This window comes from Capsicum annuum, chromosome 1 (genome assembly GCF_002878395.1).
Source record: "Capsicum annuum cultivar UCD-10X-F1 chromosome 1, UCD10Xv1.1, whole genome shotgun sequence".
Taxonomy (NCBI): domain Eukaryota; kingdom Viridiplantae; phylum Streptophyta; class Magnoliopsida; order Solanales; family Solanaceae; genus Capsicum; species Capsicum annuum.
Window position 1 is genome coordinate 127,761,765 of NC_061111.1, and position 18,888 is coordinate 127,780,652.

Here is an 18,888-nt window from a genome sequence, read left to right on the forward strand (position 1 = left end):
GAGATAAGAAACACCTAATAAGAACATTCTAGTCCCGATTGTATGGGACCGTCAAGAGATCAAGAAGGTCTTTTTAATTGATGATGACACCTGGCTAGGGGAACGTGATGGGGCAAACACCCTTTTTTGTGAGTTGTATCGTCGGTTCAGAAGGTTTAATGCTTTTCAGAAGTTTGGACATAAATTTGAATTGGAATCAAAATGGAAGGAGACAAGATCATTTGCATTTGCGGTAGGCCTACTTGGAACTATGGTGTTTCCACAAGTGGAAAATGGCACAATTTATCTAAGAGTTATCACAGTGACACACGCACTCTTCTATGGAGTGAAGTACGGTTCTAAAAAGGTATTCGATAACTTAGCTCCCATAATTGTAGCCTACATATATCGAGCTTTAGGAAGGTGTCAAGCCGAGAATCGTTTCTTTCAAGGTTGCAACCTTATCTTACAATAGTGGATGATGATGCATTTAGTGAAAAATCCTAGAACTGTACACCCTGATCATCACACGAGAAGGGATCTTCTATCATCGCATGACATGTGGTTGTTCCTGCATAAGTCCAAAAGAGAAGCATCTCTGATATTTTGGTTTAAAACCTTTAGGGAATTAAGGGATGACGATGTCCAATCGTCCATCAAATGTCTTCGTTCAGGGAGATACACCATTCGAGGGGGTGAGTGGCTTCTAGTACTTTTAGGTCTCAGGAGGACCCGTCCATAAAATCCTGGCGGAGTTCTTAGGCCATTCGAGGTCAAGCAGGTGACACCCAAAACCGCATCTATGCTTAGATTCTTCATTGAGTATGAAGAAAGTGAGTCCCTGCTAAAAACTAAATGTAAATAGATGGAGAATAAGAGGGTGGAAGGAAGTCACTTTCCGTATCGAGTATAAACCTGAAGTCAGCGACACTTACAAGGAGTGGTTGAAAAAGATTCTCACCGGAGCATTGATTCCAGGGCCAAATGTACCCACTCTTGTTGTTGATATAGAATCTGAGCATCAGATCCAACTCCACGGGCTTCAAGATGAATTTCAAAGAAGTGAAACCGTACACCAACAGATGTTTTTACTATATACATAATGAAGGAAGAGTTGAAGCGAGCCAGGCAAGAGGCTGATGATGCTAGGCAGTGTCTAATCGATTTGGATGATTGTGTGGCTTCTCAGATTGATAGCATAGAAAAAATGACCTATGAAAATAAGGTACAGTTGTACGGAAGTCATCTGATCATCGACAGATATCAAATATCGTATCAGGTGAACAAGACTAAGAAGGCAAGGGCAAACGAATGAGCATCCAGTAGCTAGTTTTTCTATTCCCCTGCGTGGGACCTTATTTTCTTTCATGTTATCTCCCTTTCCCGTAAAGATTGTATCCCTCTTTTGTTATCTTTTGTAGACATTTATTCCCTTTTACATATCTATAAAAGTTGGGGGGATAATGGACTGGCTTTAAAAAAGGCATATATTTTCTTCAAAATCTATTAGGCCCAAATCCTTGCCTTGAAAGGGTCACCCCAGTTTGGATGCGTGCTATTATAATGTTTATGTGATATAACTGCTTTATGTGTTTATATGTGTTTGTTTGAGTCAAAGACAAATTTATCCACTATGCTCCCACGGATCAGTTTGTCTATGGCACCAACAACTCTATATGATTACTTCTTGTCAAATATATTGCACTACTTATCACATATGGAAACTAACATATCTGTCTTTGAGTTATTTTACTATACAGATAATAGAAAACTACTCCGTGTTGAAATAAGCTGTCAGAACATCCTTACTTCACCCAGTCAAAAGTGCATAAGATCCCATCCCCTAATCATCATTCAAACATAACTGGAAGTGATGAAGAAAATGCATTTACCATCAGGGATAATGTAATAGTTGAACAAAGTGAGATGATTGCTGAACTCATGAGGAAATTGTAAATGATTCAGGAAGAGATAAATCGTACTCGAGATTTGGCTAACCTGGCAATCACTGTCATTGCCCCCGCTCCAGGAGGGTACGGGACTCTACTCTAAATCCCTTCCCTTAGTACGCCTATTCTTGGGGACCATCCAAATAACATATCATCTGTCTCCACTCCTCAACTTGTCTAAAAAAACAATTAATAAAATAATTCAGATGCATACCATCCATAAAATCCATCCCTAACCTCACAAAATCCGTCTCCAAATCCAAACAAAATTCATTCCTGAATCCCCCAAACCCATTTCAAAACCCATAAAATCCGCTCCTAAATCCACAAAATTTGCTCTCAAATCTACAAAATCCATCCCCAAATCTACAAAACCCATCTTCGAATCCATAAAATTCATTTTTGAATCTGCAAAATCCCTCTAAGATCCCACCAAACTACTCTCAAATTCCAAAATACTTTTCTAATTTTAAAAACGTCCTCCCCACTCACCAACCAACCTCCTCTCATTCTCAAAAGCAAGCTATCCTTCTAAATCCTCCTTATGTCATCATATTTCCTGACATCTATAGTTTCTTTCCTAATCCTAAGATAGACCATTATGAGGAGAAGAAAAAAGAGTGAAAGACCGAGCATGAAATGAAGTTATTGGCTCTAAATAAAGAGATTATGAGGATCAAGAAATCTCATGGGGAGGGGGACAATGATGGCCTAGGTTACGATAATCTATGTGTTCACCCTAGAGTAGATCTACCAGAAGAATACAAGGTTCCTAAATTTAAAGTGTTCGATAGTACTAGAAATCCAATGGCCCATCTAAGAAGGTATTGTGATCAAACGGTGGGGGTAAGAAAAATGAGGCATTATTGATGCATTTATTCATCCGAAGCTTAAGCAGTGAAGCCTTAGATTGGTTCACGTCTCAAGAACTGAAAAAATAGACTAGTTGGAGGGCATTGGCTAAAGGTTTCCTTAATAGGTTCGCATTCAACATTGAAATAGTCCCTCACTGATACTCATTAGACCGGATCAAACAAAAGAATAATGAGTGTTTTCAAAACTATGCCTCCGTTGGAGAAAAGAAGCTGCCAAAGTTCAACCTTCTATGTCTCAGGAAGAGATGGTGTTTGTGTTCTCTTGCGCTAGGGAGGGAGAATATTATACTAGGATGGTATCCGAGGTCATGGCAACTTTCGTAGATTTGGTAAAAATTGGGTAATCGCTAGAAGAATGCATTCGAACAGAAAAGATTGTCAAAACCCCAATATCATATGGGACTTCTATGTTCCCAAAAAAAGAAAAAGAAAGATGTAGGTGTGGTCTCTGCTGATTCTGTTTCTAAGTTGAAGAAGAAATTCAAGCCTAGAAACATTTTCTCTTCTCCATCGTCCCCAAATTTTCAGCATTTATTCTACACCCAACCCCAGTACCAAGCTCTACTTCTAAATATTAAATTCCAGTACCAAGCTCCACTTCCAAATATTCAGTCCCAGTACCAAGCTCCACTCCCAAATATTCAATCCCAATACCAAGATCCACAGACAAATATTTTACCCCAATACCAAGTTCTGCAGCTGAATTATCAGCCTCATATTCAAGCAGCCCTTCCAAATAACTGAACAAGTGTCAAAACACCTCCAAATTATCATTAATTACCTCCTCCTATTAATCAAAATCATTATAACCCCCACATCCAAACCTTGAAAAAAGGCCTCCTCAAAACTTCATGCCATTGGCTGAAAGTCGCACCAACTCTTCGAAAGATTGAAGGACGCCGGTCATTTACAACATATTCAATCAAAACTTATCAATTTGATTTCTTAATTGTATTGTGTTGATCAAAATTATGCCTACCATTCAGGAGTGGCGGGGCACAGTACCGAGGATTGTATTAACTTAAAGAATAAGATTCGAGATTTGATTGACCAGAACGTCATCACGCTTCAGTCACTGCTACCAAATATCAACAGTAATCTATTGCCTAATCATGGAGGACCTACAATTAACATTATTGAAATAGAGTGCGAATGGGAGTCTAGAAAGACCATCACTAAGGTGAATTCAGAAAAGCTCAAAAGAACAAAAGGGGTGAAGAAGATAGAGAGAGTCGTAGTTGCCTTAAGTGTCAATGAAAAGCCCCCATTAATATTAATGACAGCCCTGACTCTGGTGTACACTCCTCCGCCTATGAAGGAATTTATTATAGAGATCGTCGCTGGCTAAGGGATGACACAATCTGGGTGATGCTACATCGCTGAAGATTTAACCAATAGGAAGAATTCGCAGAAAAGGCTAATCACTGAAGGGGAGGACGAGGAATTTTAGAGGCGTATGCAACTGAAATACTACTCAATTGTCAAGCATTTGGAGAAGACTCCAGCCTAGATTTCTATTTTAGCACTGTTAATAAGTTTACAATACCACCGACAAGCTTTATTAAAGGTCTTGGATGAAGCATATATTTCCGTAGGCTTGAGTGTCGAGAATCTGGATGTGATGATAGAAAATATCGTGGGAAGTCATTGCTTATCCTTCAGTGAGAAAGAGTTGTCGTTTGAGAGAGTGATGCATAATAAAGCCTTGCACATCACTGTTATTTATCGGGACTATGTGATTAACCGAGTATCGATAGATGATGGATCTGGTTTGAATATTTGTCCTCTTTCCATATTGGTTCAAATAAGCTATGATTTGGGAAAAATTTGCCAAAGCTACGTAAATGTCCGGGCATTTAATGGAGGGCAGAGAGATACCATAGGTGAAATTGATTTGTACATTCGGATGGAACCTACTGAATTTAAGGCTAAATTTCATATTATGGATATCCATCCTTGTTATCCATGGTGCAAAGGCAGTTTCATCAACCCTTCATCAGTTATTGAAGTTTATTTGGAAGGATCATGAAATAGTCACTCAAGGGAAAGGGAGCCATACAAATCATCCCAATGGTTGTATGCCAGTGATTGAAGATATCTTAAAAGGTAGTAGTTTTTATGCTATGGAAATTGTAAGTGCTGCGGAGAAAGATCTGACACCCAAAGCTTCAATGCCTTTTGTCTACAAAATGATTGCGACTGTGATGTTAAGAAGTAGTTTTGAGCCTGGTCAGGGCTTGGGTAAGAATACGGAGGGAATTATTAAGCCCATTGTGGTCCCAGAGAAAGCATTCAAGTATGGGTTATCATACAATCCAACAGAAGAGAATGAGATTGAGGATAAGTCAAAGACTAGTCTGCCTAGGCCCTTGCCGCTCTTATGCCAGTCATTTCCCGTGTGTGAGATGTCAAATGATGATGGTCTTGGGGATGAGATCAAAAATTTATTCGAGGGATGCAATTTTGTACCAGAAGATTTCTCAAAGTCCAGTGGGGTAAAGAAGGCTGCACCAGGAGAGGCTTTGCAAAACTGGACTCCACTCCACTCATAACCCGCCCCCCATCATGGTAGATTAAAGAGAAATTACTAGTAGTTTTAAAATTTGGTGATGATCCGGAGGAGGCCTCTCTATCCACCCTTTTATGTCTCTAACTTCCTTTTCATGTTTTACTGCTTTCAAAAAGGCATGAATTGTATTTGCGCGGGTCATGAGCCATAGTTTGTACTTATTTCAAAATTTCAATGAAAAGGCCTCCCTTTATTTAAGAAGTTATTTTGAAATGTGATTATATTAATATATTTTATTATCTTGTTATTATCTTATTATCATCTAACTTGGTTTGTTTGTTTATTACAGTAACAGTAATTTAAAATATGCTAATGTCATATCATGTCAAGGCTTAAATGAACAAAAAGAAAGAAATGATGATGATTTGAAAGAAGGTGATGAGGAGCGTTTAGTGGAAAATATAAAGGAGTTTGAGAACCGATAGAAGCCCAACCTAGAGGAAATTGAAATAGTCAATTTGGGCGATCATGATGAGATCAAAGAAAAAAGTGACAGTGTTCACTTAGCAGAAGCACAAAAAAGAGAACTTGTTCACATGTTGCGGATGTACATTGACGTGTTCACTTAGTCCTACGATGATATGTGGGGATTGAGCACTAATATTGTGTTGCATAAGTTACCGATAAATCTTGAGTTTGATCCAGTCAAGCAAAAAATATGAAAATTCAAGCCGAACTTAAGTCTGAAGATCAAGGAAGAAGTGACAAAACAAATTCAGTCTAAGGTTGTGCAGGTCACAAAATATCCAACATGGCTAGCCAACATCGTCCAAGTTTCAAAGAAAGACGAAAATATTTGAATTTATATTGACTATAGAGATTTGAACAGAGTCAGTCCTAAAGATAATTTTCTGCTACCCAACATTTACATCCTCATCGATAACTGTGCAAAGCATGAAATGCAGTCTTTCGTGGATTGTTTTTTCAAATATCATCAGATATTGATGGATGAGGAAGATGCTGAAAAGATAGCTCTCATCACGCCTGGATGTTTATCATTACAAGGTAATGTCGTTTAGTCTTAAGAATTTGGATGCAGAATACATAATGGCTATAACGATGGTTTTTTGATATGATTCATAAAGATATTGAAGTGTACGTGGATGATGTAATTATCAAATCCCATGAGAGTTCAAATCATCTGAACCATCTGGAAAAATTCTTCAACAGATTAAGAAAGTACAATTTAAAGTTAAGTCCTGTTAAGTGTGCTTTCGGTGTGCCAGTCAAAAAATTAATGGGGTTCATAGTCAGCAGAAGGGACATTGAGCTAGACCCGTCCAAGATCAAGACAATTCAGAATTTGCCACCGCCGAGGACCAAGAAAAAGGTTATGAGTTTTCTGGGTTATTTGAATTACACTTGCAGGTTGATTGCTCAGTCGACAATCATATGTGAGCCAATTCTCAAGATGTTGAAGAAAGATGCATTGAATGAGTAGACGAAAGAATGTTAGAAAGCTTTCAAGAGAATCAAGGAATATTTATCTGCTCCGTCGTTTTTGGTCACACCAAAGGAAGGAAACCTATTATTGTACTACTTGTCAGTCTCAGAAAGTGCTTTCGGGTGTGTCCTTGGGCAATACGATGAGACCAATAAGAAAGACAAAGCCATTTACTACTTAAGTAAAAATTAATGTCGTATAAAGCTCGCTATACTCTTGTAGAAAGGATGTGTTGTGCTTTATCCTGGGCTGCAAAAAGGTTGAGGCATTATTTATCCTCGTACAAAACATATCTTATTTCGAGAATGGATCTATTGAAGTATATATTCGAGAAAGCCATGCCTACGGGAAAGTTATCAAAACGGCAAATGTTGTTGAGTGAGTTCGACATTGTGTATGTGACTCAAAAGGCAATTAAGGGGCGGGTTTTAGCATATCATTTGGCTGAGAATCTGGTTGATGATGAATATGAGCCACTTCAAACTTACTTCCCATATGAGGAGATTTTATTCGCGGGAGTAGACATTGCAGAAATTTACCTCAGGTGGAGGCTATTCTTCGATGGAGCGGTCAACTTCAAAGGTTCAGGAATCAGAGCAGTTTTAGTGTAAAAAATAGGCCAACACTATCCTGCAACCGCCAAGTTGCGCTTTTCGTGCACCAATAACATGGCCTAATATGAGGCTTGTATCTTAGGTCTCAAATTGTCACTTGATATAGGTGCTCATGAATTGCTAGTCATCGGAGACTTAGATTTGCTGATTCACCAGGTACGGGGTGAATGGGTGGTAAAGAACTCCAAGATTACTCCTTATGTGGAGCTTGCGCAGGAATTATGTGACAGAATCAAGGAAGTTGATTTCAGACATATCCCAAGGATACAAAATAAGTTTATTGATGCTTTAGCCACTATATCCTCCATGATTCAGCACCAAGATCAGAGTTACATTCATCCTTTGGAAATAAGCTTGAAGAAATAACCTGTGCATTATGCGCACGTTGAAGAGGAGCCTGACAGAAAGCCATGGTACTATGATATTAAAAGGTATTTAGTATCTGGAATATATCCTGAAGAATCCATCAATAATCATAAGAAGACTATCCGGCATTTGGTAAAGAATTATTTTCCAAGTGGGGAAATCCTTTTTAGGAGGACTCCCGACTTAGGATTCTTAAGATTTGTCGATGTTACAGAAGCCAGTAAATTAATAAAAAAATACATGTGGGAGTTTTGAGGCCCCACATGAACAGGTTTTCCCTTGTTAGAAAGATCCTGAGAACTGGTTACTTCTGGATGACTATGAAAAATGATTGTAGCTGATATGTGCAGAAGTGTCCAAAATGTTAGATACACGGAGATTTGATTCGAATGCGTCCACATGAGCTTTATGCGATGAGTTCACCTTGGCCTTTCGTAGCTTGGGGTATGGATGTTATTGGACTAATAAAGCCATCGGCGTCGAATGGGCATAGATTTATTTTGTTCGCTATTAATTACTGTACTAAGTGGGTCGAAGTTGCTTCCTATAGAGCCGTCACCAAGAAAGTGGTTACAGATTTTGTCAGAAATAACTTGATTTCTTTATTTGGAGAGCCAGAATCAATCATTAATGATAACGGGACAAACTTGAACAGTCACTTGATGAATGAGATTTGTGATTAGTTTAAAATTATTCATCGCAACTCGACCACTTATCGTCCACAGATGAATAGAGTTGTGGAAGTCGCCAATAAGAACATCAAGAAGATCTTAAGGAAGATGGTCGAAAATGATAGGTCATGGCATGAGATGTTTCCCTATGCTCTACTAGGGTATCGTACAACAGTTCGAACCTCCACCGGGGTGACTCCTTATTTACTTGTTTATGGGAATGAAGTTGTGATACTATGTCAACTTTGGTCAATCCCTTAAGATAATTTATCCTTTCTTTTATGTATGAAGTACGTGATGACCTAAATTCTCAAGAATGAGATACATAAGCGGCCTATGTCGGCTTTGGTCAACCCTTTAGATTTTTTTATATGCCCCTAGCGTAGCCCTGAACTACATTTGACCTGATTTCTGCTTCAACGGGATACGTAGGCGCCCCAAAGGCTCGGTCATGTAACCTCAAGAAATGGAAATTGGGGCAGAATTTTTTAGAAGGAATCTCAAAAACTCACAAGAGGAAGATCATCATCCAACAAAGAGAACGAAGACTAACAAAGACTTCAGATCCTCTTGAGTAGATATCATATCAAACAACTTTAAACGGGGGCAAAAGATTTTGAGGAAGGCCTCAAAATTTCCACCAAACACTAGAATATATTTCAAATTCCCCAGCACCAGAGATCAAAGTCAAACTTTTGAAGTCACCAACTGGGACAAAGTCTAGGTAGACTCAATCTCCGGCTATGACAGAACTGTTTGAAGAAACGTCTAACAATGATGATGAGTTTGGGAAATCCTCTGTCGGATATAGTCAAAACCAAGAGGACAACATTCGTCGGTCTTGTACATGACATGACTGGCAAAGATTTTCTAAAACTTTTACAGGAGTTTTTGAAACTATTTTCTAAAATTAAGACTACTTTCGAAAATCTATGTAAATCTTTTTATTTAGTAATTGTTTAGGCATCTATTAGAACGGAGAGTTAGAGTGGAGGTCCCAACACGATGGAGCACCCGAAAGATGGTGAGGAGCAAACCAAGGATCGAAGGACGCTCCCACGGAGCAGTTTCATTCAAAACTAACTGTTTTTCTGTGGATGCAGGGATCAATACACAAGGATGAAATTTTTTTCCAGAAAACCCCAAGCTGGTTGCGGGCCACACCAAAGCATATAATGCTCAAGAATGGTATTTTTGAGTAGCCCCAAAGATGGGTTTAATACCCATTTATTGAGGACCTTTTGAATTGTCTATCTCATTTCTTGAGACCCTGAAGGAAAAACAAAGGAGCTTTATCTACTTTATGAAAATTGTATTTAGAAGTCTTTATATTAAAAAAGTTGCTAGCATAAGCGACTTTATGTCTATTAAATATTTACTTTGAGTGCAGGTGTATTCAAGAAAGTCGGCACAATTAATACAACAATCAAAGGATTACTCGATAGGAGGAAAAACCGAAAGTCATACTCAAAATTCACCTTGAAACAAAGCAAACGGTATTTGAGTAGTCCCCAAACAAGGGTTTTGCCACATTTACTTGCATTCGGTGGATCTGCTACTTAATTGCTTCTTCAAAAGGAGAAGATAAATAGCAGAATAAGTCATTCAAATTATGATGCTCAGTATTTGTCATTAAACTATCATAAATCTTGACTGTGGTCGCCAGTGACAGCAACATTACATCTACTAACTGTCTACCTTGAGTACAGGTACATGTAGAAAGCAAAACACAGACAAACGAACTCAGGTGAAACTATTTTCAAATCATTGAAAGAACCATTTTATCTCATTGTCGATAGGGCCATCTCATGTCATTGTCGAGAGGGCCATTTCATGCCATTGCCAAGAAGGCCACTTTATATCATCGTCGAGAGGGCAATTTTATGCCCTTGCCAAGAGGACCATTTTATATCATTTCATTGTCGAAAGGACCATTATATTTAATATAAGTTGATACGCGAGATAGAATATATTGGCGTCGAGGATATCATCAGCATTTAATATTTGTTGACATGCAAGACACAAACACAAACATCGAGGAAATCATCAAAAATCAATATTTGTTGACACACGAGACACAAACACTGGCATCGAGGATATCATCAGCATCTAATATCTATTGACATATGAGACTCAAATGCTGGCATCGAGGATATCATCACCATCTAAACGTTGGCATTGAGAATATCATCAGCATCTAATATCTATTGACATGCGAGACATAAATACTGGCGTTGAGAATATTATCAGCATCTAATATCTGTTGAAATGCAAGACACAAACATTGGCATCGAGGATATCATCAGTATCTAATATCTGTTGACACGTGAGACAGAAATATTGGTGTCAAAAATATCATCAGCATCTAATATATGTTGTCATGCGAGATAGCATACGCTAGCATCGAGGATATCATCAGCATCTAATATTTATTGAAACATGAGACATAAATGCTGGCGTCGAGGATATCTCATCATTTTATGAATCAACATCTAAATGCATCAAAAGAACATGAGTCAAAGGGATGGCTTTAAGTCACTATTTAAAAGCGAACGATATTTAAGATTTCCTAGAAATTGACAATCCTAGGGTCATTTATAAGTCATTTTATTTGAAATAAGGATAGTGTACAAGATTACCTATGAGTTGATAGTTCATAGGTAATCTGTAAGCCGCAACAACATCCTAATCACATAGTATGCAAGGTTACCCTAAGATCGATAGTTTGAGGGTTATCCATAAGTCACAACTAAATCCTTACTGGAGAATATGCGAGATTATCAAATTGCTACATCCAAGGATTCTCTATAAACCGCGTCATATCCAAGATTGATTATGTGCAGGATTACCCGAGGACTAGCAATTTGAGAGATATCTATAAGTCATATTGTATCCAAGGTCGGATGATGTGCAGAAATACTTGAAAGCTAGCGATTGGAGGGATATCTGTAAGTCATCTCTTATCCAAGGTCGGATAATGTGCAGGATTACCTAAAAGCTAGCAATTCAAAGGATATTTGTAAGTCCCCTCATATCCAACATCAAGTAATACGTAAAATTATCCAAAGATTGATAATTCAAGGGAAATTTATAAGTCGTATCGATACAAAAGATGCGCAACACTTACCCAAAGGTCACATGGAAAGAATCATTGTCAATAACCGAAGATGTTTTCATGCCACATACGACAAGAATTATAGGTGACCAAATAGGTGACCACATCAGAACAAAATTACATGGTTGCAGGGATTGTACTGCATAAAGTATCATCGGTGTCCAAAAGGGTCACCCCACTTTGAAGATATATTCGCTCAACAAATTAGATAATTATGCAACAACCAAGAGGGTTGTTGTGTATGTTATTGCAAGTTTCTTCCTTCCAACAGGTACATGAGAGGATAACTTTACTTTCCAGGCAGCAACTCACGTGAAAATATGGTAAAAGACTATATACCTCTTTTCGTGAATTATGTGTAGAACTAACACTTTTTGTTTGAAACATGTCGAGAAAATCTAAAAGGATGAAAATCTCAAATCAAAACCACAGGTGCTGACGACACCATATAGGATGTAACACAATGTGGAACTCTTTCTTAGCAGCAAAAAGGAAAATAGTCTAGAGAGGGACGTCATACTCTTTGGACATGAGCTAAAGGATCATCGCCACCACCAATCAAATCACACCCTTGTTAGAAGACATGTGGGTATTTTGAGATATTCTGATTTCAGCTTTACTCTCGAGATATTTCTAAACTCATATCAAGGGCAACCTTCTCCTTTTTTCAAATTTGAGTGATAGTACACTTAGATTTTTAGAAATTATGTCCAGGTAAGTTCTTTCCTATGGATGTGAAGGATACCATTTTCATGGTTAAAAGGTTACAAACCTCTTTTCCACAACTCAATCAACTTGTCACTTATCCCGAGCCAAAGATCGTCGAAAATAAAGACTTATTTTCTACCAATCGAGTTGAACTACAAGCAGTCTGATTCCCTGAGTCTCGGGGATATGTAGGCTGGGATCTATTTGGAAAACTCAACTGTATTCTAACCTCCCCCCAAATCCCTTTATTCTTTGAATTTTTGGTTTCATCAAAAACTCTAAAAAATGATATAGCTTGTGAATTTTTCAAAAATCGCTCTTTAAATCAAGCTTTGTAAACTACAAGTGGCCTAAATTATCATATAACCTGAGCTATGTAGGAAACCTGATACGAAGATTCGGCCTGAAACTCGTGCCAAAGCCAACCTCTATCCGATTTGAATTTATGGTCGGACAAAATTTAGAAACGTCAGCCACTCTTTGCCCAGGGTTACTTGCATCCACCCTACCCAAAGGGAGGGGACAGTTGTCCCTCCACGACTAAATTTAATCCTGAGTTTCTTCAATCTTTAGTAAAATCAAAATATTTATTTCTTTCGAATAAAAATTTTTCAAAATATATTTGTACGTATTTTATCATTTAAGTAGAGATTATGCATTATCGTATTCAATTATATGAGATTTTATAATTTGATTACTTAAATATTTATTCTATGGAATATCAGATTTTAATTAAGCGTTATTTTAAAAATAAATTTAAATGATTAAAATCTTGATTTAAATGTAATTTATTCTTGAAATTAATTTATTTAGAAAATATTTGTTTGATTTTATTAAATCAAGAAGTTTGGGATTAAAGTAGTGATTAATTTGTTTAAATTTTAATTAAATTTGGTCAATTTATTAAATTTAACCTTAATTGAAGCCAACTTGGCCATAATTATAATGCAATTTGGCCAATTGATATTCAATTCGATCAAAATTAAATAAATTCACCAAAATTTAATCCAATTTGGATTATTTTATGAATGTTTTAGTTTACCTAAATCTTTTTAACACTAGCCCAATACCAATCCCCAATTCTATCAGCCCATTTCCCCTTCTAATTTCAGCTGACACATGACCCATCCCACAATTAATTAATTCCAGCCCAACAACTTAAATCAGCCCAAAACGACAACCCGGCCCGGCCCATTTATTTCCTTCTTCTTCAATAGCAGTATCAACAGTAAAATACTGACTCCATCAATTACAAAACAGTAGTAACACGTTCAGCGACCCCCAAACCTGATTTCAAGCCGAACAGCTAAATACCCAGTATCCAACCCGATTCAGACCTATTTCAACCCCTACCCGACAAGACCTGATTAACAGCTTCAACATAATAGCCGATCAGCAACACAGCCAACGATGGTGACTCGAGTTCGACCCGAATCTGACCCAAAAAAGCCCCAACAGCTCGTGTCTCATCCAAACGTATATTTCTTTCCACCCTCACATGATTAACATGATTTTTAGTACTAAATCAGCCTCAAAACTTCTAAAATTTTGCTAAGTGGCAGCCAAGTCAATTTTCAAAGAATATTCCCCAAGAAATCCATTGGGAATTTGTTGATTTCATACTACGAAAATACAAGTGCGTCCAATTTCTATTGGTTGGGGAAAAATCCATTTTCCCCAATATTCACCAAAAATTGAATTTTCTTGCAAAAACCCAAAAAAAAATCAGGGGGAAATGGAAGAGATTTTTTGTTTCTATCCAAATTTTGAAAAAATCTTAGTTTAAAAATCCCAATTTACCATTTAATTTCCCTTGATCCTACATCGTTCAAACCTGAAGGAGGACCCTCAATTATTCTCTACATAAGAGCTCACAGTTGAGCAGGGGGGTCCGCAAAAAAAAAGGAGGGAAATTTTATTTTGATAGCAAAAACGAGAGAAAAAAAGGGAAAAAGCTGGTCGTGAGAATAGAAGAAAATTTTCTTCGGTAAAAAATGTAGGAAAGGTAGTCAGCTAGTCAAGATTTTCATAGCGGCATTGAATTTTTTTGGTGGTGGTGAAGTCCAAAGGAGCTCGAAGTTCTATTTTTCTGCTCCCGAACGGGTAACATTACATTTCCATTTAAGTTTTGATTGTATTCTACTTCATCTAGTCATTCTGTAGTTATAAGTGATATCTCAAAAATCTTGTATGCTGGGTTATTCGTTGTAGAGGCCTCAAAGGCCGTAGGTTTCTTCTAGTAAAGATGAATGTATGTTGGTTGTATTATTGAGTTAGGTTAATTTTTTATCTTAGCTGTTGTGGTTTCTGTTATAATTGTCTTAGCCTCAAAATCTATCATAATTTCTTAGCATTGTTGATTAACTTTCATTCTATTGCCTCATCTAGTGTATTGTTTAATGTTTGAGTCGTTGGTTTCTCACCAAAAGTTCGTGCTTTAATTTTCATTTCATTGCCTATCTTGATGTCGTTTGGTGTAATTCATTGTTGCTATTTTAGTTGGTAGTTTTATTGGTTAGACTACCTCTTGAGGTCTTTTTGGCTTCTCAAATGCCAAAAGGACAATGAGGAAAGGTCCAAAATGTATTAGAAAGTCCTAGGACTTCTTAACGACTGTTTCGTACGAATTTGTCGGAATAAGGAGGAGGATTGGAATAACATGTCGTCTTGTTCGTTGATACTGTTGATGTTATTGTTGAGACGATAGCATCGTTAATAGGACTTCCTTTTATATTCCTAGGCTCTTTAAATGCCAAAAGGATGATAAGGGTATGTCTAATAGTATACCAGAAATTTTGTGATTCCTCAAGGACCATCCCAGCCATTTAAAAGCTCACGTTTGAGTCCATCGGAAAGAGGAGGAGGATAAAAAAAATAATATGCCCCACCAGCTCTCTTTTCTTCAGCCTACTGGTCGTGTTTCCTTTATGTTGTGGAATCATAAAGTTTGAATTTTTTGTTATTGTTTTCCTGTTGAGTCCGTTTCAAGTCGGTATTTTTTTTGTTTATTTGATGCCCGGGGGAAAATATAATGGCTTTGTTGTAAAAGAGAATGGATTGGGTCTCTTTGACGTCGAAAATCATTACATGGTGTACATTCTCTCTTGAGTTGGGTTTGTGGCTTTCCTTCTAGTTATAATTTTTAGGGCCTAAAACTCTCGAAGTTTTGTAAGACCATGTTTGGAGAATAGTTGCATTCAATTTTTAAGCCTGTTGCTAATAGTAGAAATTTTGGAGGTTGTCTTATCATTGTCGCGACCTTCAGAAGTTTGGTTTTTTTTTTTGGATTAAGACTGAGAACTTTGAGAATTCGTGTTATCTTTGAGTTTTCTGCCTTACTGTTTGTTTGTATGATTTAGTCGCAACTCGCATGGTCTCTTTGATTCATGATATCGAAAGAGGCCTGTGAGTTCGCATAATACCAATCCTGAGGATCTCCAATATCCTATATTTTGTTCTTTTACATTATTTGACAAAGAGGACGGAAGGATTTGTTCAAAATTGTTAAGTGGTTTTATTCAAATGGTCGTGTTACTTGGTAGTTGTACCTCCTTCATTTGCTCTATTTTTTATTTAGATTGTTGGGCGAGTTGTGTTCTATTTCCTGGGAATTATTTTGTGATGTTATTATGCCATCGATTTAAGTATAAATACAAACGTTTTTTTAAGCCTCCAATAGTTTAAGTGCGTCTTTGACTTTTTGGTTATAATGTAGGGTGAAAATGCTATCTTCCTCTTTATAGTACAATAGTATGCAATACCACCTCATATTATAAACATGTCTATTATAATATAGTACAATAGTATGCAATACCACCTCATATTATAAACATGTCTATTATAATTTTGGAGTTATGATCATCAAAGTCATGGAGTAATGGAGTAATGAAAATAAAGATCATTAAGTTTTTATAAAGAAATATGAATAAATTGAGGAGTAGTAATTGATACATTCTATTTTTATATAATAATAAGAAATAAATAAATATATAAAATGATCAAAGAAAATGAAAAAGAAAAAGATAAATGGGATCTTTGGCCAAAGAGAGGTGTTACATCACTTTTCTTTTATCTAACTTTATATTATATATAGATTATTCAAATTGCAAGACTTTTCTAATTCTTTTTTCTTGCATAAATAAGAATTTTGAGTGGTTGAAATAATAAAAATTATTTACGTGGACATTGTGTATTTAACTCAATAAATTAATTCATGAATAGGAAGAGTATTAATTATAGGGTTATTACAATAAAATACATTAAAAAGGGATTTAAAACGAAAAAAAATAAGGAAACTTCCAAATAAAGGAGAAAAAAAGATAAATATGAATGAATGACATAATGAAGTTCCGCATTATCTTATCTATGACTTTTTATATATATATATATATGTATATATATATATTCTAGTTTAACCACGTATGCCTCGCAGGTGTAATGTTTGATTATTTAAAATTAAATGATTTTATCTATTGCGGAGATTTTAATGAAGTGTAAAATGTTCAAATGACTTTTCGGAGATCCTTCACAATTTAATATAATAATGTAAATATAAATATATATTTTAGTGTAAGCACACATAAATATAATAATGGATCATCATTTTTGCATTTGTCATCCAATACCTCTTTTCCGTGCTAAGGCTAAGAGAGATGCATCAATTTGAATCACATTTGTGGTACGATTAATTTTTTTCTATATTTAAAATCTTTTCTTGTTTTTAAAATCAAAATATTAACAAAATCATTAATTACATTCTTATTACATACTTAAAACTTTTAAAAATTAGGTACTTAGTAAATGTTTCTTATTCTAATGTTTTTATATTTATTTTTTATATTTTTCAAATCTTCTTAAAATCAAATTTAGTTGATTTAGAATTCTTCAACTAATGAAAAAAATATTAGTTGTCATTAATTTTGATGACTTCTAATAAGGAAATGTTTTATCATAAATATATTTAATTAATTTTTAATTTTTAAATATTAAAAAAATAGTGAAAAGATAAATTTCATCTAAAATAAAAACTTTTAATAAAGGGCAAAAAGTTCTGATGTCCTTATTTTTCACCTTTAAATTTCCTTTAAGTAACTTTCTTCTTTCTATGTATTTGCTAACACAAACCGTATGCAGTATTTATTAATATAAAAAGACGCCTATACAAAAAAGAAATATGAATACTGAAACTTTCCTAGTATGACTTTACAACGTTTTCTTTAAGCTAGGTTAATTATGAACATATTATAATTATTAATATTAAAGTCCCAAGTATTTTAACAATGATAGTAAAAAAGCACTTTGATATAAAGAGTATCTTTCGAGTTTTTTAAAACTTAAAATTAAAATTAAAATTTGAAAAATAATTAACCTTTCTCATCTTTTAATATTTTATTTTTTTCAATTTTTACAAAAATTAAACATGAAAAATAAAAAAAATGACAACTAATTATTTTTTTCCACCAAGGGAGAAAATAGACAATCAAAACAAAATTTATAGTTCTACCTACAGTTCCAACTAAAGCTCCTTCTATGTCGGGTGAATCTAAAAAATAGACCCATATTAGGATGGCTTTCAAATTTTAGCCCTAAATTAAAAAAAATCCTTAAAATAGCTTTTACCTATTAACTAATATTTTTTTGGATGAAATTGCCCTTGATCAATGGAGTAAATTACATAAATAGTCCTCACAATGGATAACAATTCCATATTTATATCTTTCAACTTTTATTTTTTTCTCTTTTTAATTTTACTTTGATTTTTATTTTTTCTTTTCGCTTTTTATTTTTAATTTTCTCAACCCATACTTTTTTCTTTTTTTTCTCTCAATTTCTTTTTTTTATTTTTTATTTTATATTTATTTTATTTTTTATTTTTTCTTTCCTCTGTTTTTTTGTTCTAGTTAGTTTTTCTCAACCCTTCTTTTTCTTTACACCTCTCAATGTCTACTTTTATTAAAAAAAAAAAAAAACTTTTTAAATTCTTCTTTGATTTTTATTTTTTCTTTTCTTTTTAAATTTTTCTCGACCTTTATTTTTATGTAATTTTTCTTTTTTTTATCAACCTTTATTTTTTTCCTATTCTCTCTCAACTCTACATTTTCTTTGATTTTTATTTTTGTAATATGTTTCTTCATTTTCTTCTTTTTTCGCAATTTTTATTATTTTTGTTCTTTTCTACGATTTCTTCCATTCAAGTTACATCTCATGAGCAAAAGTTGGCACTATCACATTATAAAGGCAAGACTTATGACTTTCAAACAACAAGCTACGTTTCATGGGAAAGAGTTGACCCTAAGGCCATTTCACAAACAAACATGAAAAACCACCTAACTTTACATTGACCCTAAGCCAAAAAGCTATCCAAATTCAAACTACTAAAAGCTAGTGAACTTAGTAACAACCTTGGTCCCTTAAAAAAAAATCAGGCCTCACTATAGTGTAAATATTCGTAGATATAATAGTTGACTTCTTGTTGATCCTAGTCAATCTACAAGATTCCCGAGCAAGCTTCTCAGAATATCAAAAATGAAATTGTTTATTATATTCATTGGCTTGCTAAAAATATCGATATCTGGATGAACCTGCTTCAGCACCATCG

The 18,888-nt window shown here is 35.3% G+C and overlaps 1 long non-coding RNA gene across 1 annotated transcript in view; it reads left to right on the plus strand.

Moving 5' to 3' along the window:
• The first annotated feature begins 13,542 nt into the window (after positions 1 to 13,542).
• The window catches only part of LOC124896079, a 13,931-nt gene continuing 8,585 nt past the window's right edge, over positions 13,543 to 18,888 (plus strand). The window contains exon 1 of the long non-coding RNA XR_007052506.1: positions 13,543 to 14,393. This is a non-coding gene — a long non-coding RNA (uncharacterized LOC124896079). The remainder of the gene's footprint in view (positions 14,394 to 18,888) is intronic.